Source organism: Dreissena polymorpha, chromosome 6 (genome assembly GCF_020536995.1).
Source record: "Dreissena polymorpha isolate Duluth1 chromosome 6, UMN_Dpol_1.0, whole genome shotgun sequence".
In the NCBI taxonomy this organism is placed as follows: Eukaryota; Metazoa; Mollusca; class Bivalvia; order Myida; family Dreissenidae; genus Dreissena; species Dreissena polymorpha.
The window spans coordinates 25963143-25969449 of NC_068360.1; the positions used below are offsets into that span (position 1 = coordinate 25963143).

At 33.9% G+C, this 6307-nt stretch overlaps 1 long non-coding RNA gene across 1 annotated transcript; it reads right to left on the reverse strand.

Moving 5' to 3' along the window:
- Positions 1-2732: 2732 nt before the first annotated feature.
- On the reverse strand, positions 2733-4897 carry LOC127836320 (uncharacterized). Its single transcript, XR_008028712.1, has 4 exons — positions 4831-4897; positions 4192-4363; positions 3624-3774; positions 2733-3117 (listed from the first exon to the last, which is right to left on the reverse strand). It is a non-coding gene; the product is annotated as an uncharacterized LOC127836320 (long non-coding RNA).
- Positions 4898-6307: the final 1410 nt, after the last annotated feature.

Sequence of the window (6307 nt, forward strand, 5' to 3'; positions counted from 1 at the left end):
CAATAAGGTCAAGGTAATAGTTCAGGTATATTTTCCACAATCTATTGAACATTTGTAAAGACATAAAACAAACTAATAAGATTTTATTTAAAGTTTGATTGCAATAGCTTGGGTGGGAAGTTTGGACAGTCATTCAAAAATAAAGTAAATAAATATATTTTTATATTTTTATGTCCCCCACTATAGTAGTGGGGGACATATTGTTTTTGCCCTGTCTGTTGGTCTGTTGGTTGGTTGGTTTGCGCCAACTTTAACATTTGCAATAACTTTTGCAATATTGAAGATAGCAACTTGATATTTGGCATGCATATGTATCTCATGGAGCTGCACATTTTGAGTGGTGAAAGGTCAAGGTCAAGGTCATCCTTCAAGGTCAAATATATGGGTCAAAATCGCTCATTTAATGTACACTTTTGCAGTATTTCAATATTCAAGATAGCAACTTGATATTTGGCATGCATGTGTAACTCATGGAGCTGCACATTTTGAGTGGTGAAAGGTCAAGGTCAAGATCATCCTTCAAGGTCAGATGTCAAAATATGTGGTCAAAATCGCTCATTTTATGAGTACTTTTGCAATATTGAAGATAGAAACTTGATATTTGGCATGCATGTGTATCTCATGGAGCTGCACATTTTGAGTGGTGAAAGGTCAAGGTCATCCTTCAAGGTCAGAGGTCAAATATATGTGGCCCAAATCACTTATTTTATGAATACTTTTGCAATATTGAAGATAGCAACTTGCTATTTGGCATGCATGTGTATCTCATGGAGCTGCACATTTTAAGTGGTAAAAGGTCAAGGTCATCCTTCAAGGTCAAATATATGGGTCAAAATTGCTCATGTAATGTCACTTCTGCAATATTGAAGCTAGCAATTTTATATTTGAAATGCATGTGTATCTCATGGAGCTGCACATTTTGAGTGGTGAAGGGTCAAGGTCAAGGTCATCCTTCAAGGTCAAACATATAGGGGTCAAGGTCATCCTTCGAGGTCAAACATCATATAAGGGGACATTGTGTTTCACAAACACATCTTGTTTAACCATGTTTCAAAGAAAAAATATTCTTTTTTGGGTTGGGTGGGGGTTGAGAGGGGGGTATAATGTGGGTTGTGGTAATTTATTAGATGATCTTTCAAAAATAAAAAAAGTGGGGGGGGGGAGGGATTCTGGGTTGGGGCATGGGGTATTGTTTGGATGGAATCCATTGTGGTATTCAGGTAAGTGTTGTTTTGTCAAAGTATTAATAAAATCTGATCATAAATAAAGATGTAATGGCAATTTAACTTAACTTTACTCTGATCCTCAAAGTCAAGGTCATTCAAAGGTCAAGGTCAAATTGAACTTGACAGGTACAGTACGCTCATGATAGTAAGAAAATATTTGAAGTTTGAAAGCAATAGCTTTGATACTTTTGAAGTCAAGTGGATCTAAACACAAAATTTAACAAAATATTCAGTTACTAAGATAAAAAAGGGCCATAATTCTCACAAAATGCTTGATTCAGTTGTCTGCTCTTGTTTATAGATTGGGATCGTGTTGTTAAATTTATCAATATAAAGCATTTTATGACAAGCTTCAATACATGTCAAAATCTGTGAAAAGGCCCCTTTAACATTTCTATTGTTGTGAGATCCCTGACTGACTCATGAAATTGACAGGACCAATTTTCTTTGCTTCTATATAAGGCTAAAAATGATTTATTAGTTAAGAATTACAAACCCTGAGAATCCTGCTGGGAAATTCACTTTTGACATCAAATTTAACACATTTTTACGTAAGGTATATTAATGAAATTTAAATTATTAAATCTTATTACATATAGAACTACAATTATTCAAAATTTGAAACGAAATGGACATGAAATAAGAATTTTTTTTTGCAAAATTTGTAAACTTATTCCTGATTGTGTTAAGGGTAAAATTAAAACAAAAAGGGCCATAATGGCCCTATATCGCTCACGTAAGTACAGGTAGCCAATATTTGTCAATGGCATAGTGACCTACTTTTTGACCCCTGATGACCCGTCTTTGAACTTGACCTACAATACCTCCAAACAATCATCCTGACCAAGTTTCTCGATCTATGAGCAGAAAAAAAACCCAAAGGGGAGTTAAAAGAAGAAGGACGGACAACAGACATGCATCGATCCTATGAGCTCATCTGAGCTCAGGTGAGCTAAAACATCAATGAACTTAAGAGCCTGGGTCAGCGCTATTAAATAGTTGTTCCAAAAGATTTATTTAATTTCCAAACAAAACATGTGTCATGAACAGTAACATAAACATTCAAATGCCCAATTTCACAAACTTGAGGTTAAGAAAATAGAACGCAATTTAATGTTTAATACTGTTTGTTTTTTTAAATTGCAAGAAACTATACATGTATATTGCTAATTTCTGGCTAAGAAAGATTTTTTTTAAATACCTGGTATGTTTTTTACTATATGTGTATTTAGATATTGTGAAGTATTTAAAATATATAAAGATATATTTAAAATACATACATTTTATAAAACAAACATTCATTCACAGCTGAGTTTGGCAACTCTTTAATGAAATTTTCTCTTGAGTTACTCATAAAATGATAAAACATAAATTGCACACTTTTTAATATTCCATTCTATACACAAGGTGTTAAGTTCATATTTTGTGCTTTTGGGCTTTAACATAACATTTGAAGAAAAAAAGAAACACAGTTGAAACAAAATGTAATTTTTGGCATGTTTTGTTCATTAGCTAAAGTCATTGTGATTATCTTTTGAACTAACGAGTTGTAACGACAACTCCTGGTATCCTGTATTCATCAACATTCCAAACACAGAAGATATGACCAGTATTAGTCTCTGAACAGATTTTGTATTCCCTATCTTAGAGGTTGGTAGAGACACAGCCAAGAGAACATCAGCTTGCAGTGGCTGTTGCTCTAATAGTTCATCAATGAGTTCATGCCATTTAAATTAAGCCAGGTCACAGAAATCCTTTTGGGCTAAAACACTGTCCTTGTTGTAGCATTCTTTTGCTGAATATTCAATTTCATTTAAAAGTTCTACAACGATACTTTCTCTCAATGGAGAAGACAATATATGCCCTGCTACTTCTCTTGGAGAGCTGGAACCTGATTGAAGCAAAAAAAGTAAAATAAAAAAACAAAACAGAAAAAATAATATATGATAATATTGCTTGATAAATCTTTTTTTTTTCTTTTAAAGAAATGACAATATAATGTTATTTAAGCAAACATGAATAATCTATGTTTCTATATCATAGACTTCTTAAAAAGTTTTTTATACATTATTAGTAGTCATTTCAAAAAATTCATTTGTTTAAATTGAGTAAAAATTAGTCATATATTTTACAAAAACAAAATATCTGATTGATAGCCGTTTTAGATTTTTTATTTTATAAAATCACCCACCCCTTTACTACATTTATCATCTCCCACTGTTTCTGTTGTGTACATATGTACAGCTTATGACATATCGTAATGACTGTTTTCTAAATTCAATTTAATAAGCATGGTTCATATGACATTGTATTATACCTGAATATAAAATTGAGTGCTCTGCCAGCAGAATAAGAAAAATATACTAATGTTATCACTGTTTAAGAATGATTATATACCTGTTCTGTTTTTTTCCACCAAACATGTTGTTCATGGCAATTGCACAGTTGTTCCAGAAACTGACTCGCCATCTTTTCGTAATTTTTGACTGTATTCTTTCAGAAAGGATTTCTCTTCGGTGGACCATTTGTTGTGTCTGGTTTTTTCATCCTAAATCAGTGATGAAACATGAAATTTGAGTGTTTAATGGCAAAACTTAAAAAAAGGATTGATGGGCTTGTGCCAAAATAGTTTATATGAATGAAGAGTGGTTTATTTGATCTTTGTATTAAAATTTTAGCCCATGTCCTAATGCAAAGAACTTAATATTAATGGCAAAAATAAAATATACACACAACAAAACAGTGTTCTATTAAGCAAGCCTATGTTAAACAAATATTAAATCCATAGTATCTATACCAAATGTTGGTACTTAATAAGTGATATATACCAAATGTTGGTACTTAATAAGTGATATATTGTGTTTTCAACAAATTTTACAATTGGTTGAAGAGATTTCACAATTATAAAAATACAATTGGATTATTATAGAAAAGAAAGCAGTACTAGAAAGTGAAAAATAATCACCAGTTTAATCCTTTTATGTTCATGTTTAGGTGTTTTTCCTCTGGGAGTTGATATTGCCCTCTTGCTTCCTCGTTTTTGAGGCCTGGGGTACTTGAGTTTTTTGGGCACAGGCACTGCATGTGTGATCTGGGCCAGACCTACTCTCAATTACTTGGAACCAAGTATGATCCATCTGAAATATGATTTATGATTTGAATTATGAATTATGAATAACTTTGTCTTGAAAACCACGAACCATTTTAAATGGAGTTTAGAAAAGATATTTAGAAGCATTTTGCTAATCTGGGAAAAGCAGGTCTGAAATTCTGACTGTGGTGAACCTGGAAAAAGGCCTGAATACATAAAAATGCATTACTACTGTTAATCAAAGATAACCACACGGCAATGCTTTCATATTTGTCACACTACTCAAAAATATATCACAAATAGAAGTATGTTACAAATTTACTCAAACATCCGAAATTACACTATCTGTATACTTGTCCGAAACATACTCAAGTTATGGAACATTAATTAACTGTAATATGCGGAAGAACTCGAAAAAAAGGAAAAACGTTTACAGAATGAAATATATGCATTTCGATTGAAAAATGAATGATACCCCGACGAACCACATTTTAAAATATTTGGTTAACTCACCATTGTCATCGCGTCGACCATGATTCCGCCAATGCCAGGCTTCTATTTGTTTACAGTAGAAGCTGAGAACCATGCGTACAGAATACAATCGGGACACCTCGGACAATTCCGCCATATCGGCGATCGTCTCTCGGGTGTATTTGGTGGAAGGATATGTCTAACGCCTCTAGGCGGAAGATATCAATCTCCCAATCGTGATACATCGGCTATCTCGGATATTGATTTATGAAATAAATCGTCTGCTGATCCAGAGTGATCAATCTCCATGCAGAGTTGTCGTTCCTTGCTCTCACTAAGGTAGCAGTACACGGTAGGAAGCAGAAATATGCGAATTGGCCCCGGTCAAAAAGTGAAATATTGGGAAAGGGTAGGTTTCCATGTCAAATTTGAGGGTAATAGGTCTTATTGTATCCCCAAATTGCATTAAATCCTGAGAATATGACCATTTTCAAATGCGAAACTGTGGGGTCATGACCTCTTGTTGTTGTTGTGTTCTTTGTTACTCAGGAAGGAAAACTGCGGTAGGCATATTGTATTTTGGGATCTTTTTAAGCTGGAATCGCTAGTAGGGTCACGCTGTGAATTATTGCGCGAAAACCACCTGGATACCTGGTATTTATTCATGGTTTGATGGGTTGTGCTATGTTTTGCGTGTAAAAATATCATTCCAAAAGCAGGCTATCATTACGTTTCATTCGTCCCCAGCCACTTTCGTACATGGTAAAAAGTTTATTTTGAAGCCCCTTTTTGCGGCCTTGTCATTCTTTCACTTTTGTCAATAGTATCACCTGTACAGGTTCCATATGCTCTTTTTTTATCTTAAATGTAAGTTTCAGACTACTTGTGTGCAGTGAATGTGTTTTTATGATTGCAGGTTCATTGTTTTCTGAATTGAGCGTGGTGGAGATCAAGAAGGCGTCCGCGGCTCCGAGAGAGTGTGTGTCTACCGTGGTCTGCTACCATACAACTTTTGATCCAGCTATGCTGGTTCCCGTCAAATCACTGCGCGGAGGTTGGGAAGATATTACACCGAATATATAGTTCGGGTTACACACCAGTAAATTTGCACTAAATCAACCGGTAATACAGATATATAAGGACCAATATCTTTAAGGAGTAATATAATAGAATATTCATTAATGTTAATGTTTAAAATTAGATATTATTGCATGCAAAATTTTCAAATTTTAATAAAATGTTAAGAAAGCCAATTAGTTGTTTATTGAAGTGAAAACAACAACATTATTCAAACTTAAAAGAATCAGTATTTCTTAAATTATATTCATTGCAAAATTGCTGATGTTCGGCTGCCGGCAACAAACTTTGAGATTTAATCAATATGTTTTATGTTCTATACCATAAACAATCGTACAACACTGTACAATGGTACAGAGAAAACTCTTCCGTGTAATATAAGAAATAGTAAACTCCACGTTGGTCCCAATGGCATTATAGTGACCAGCCAGGCAGTCACAAA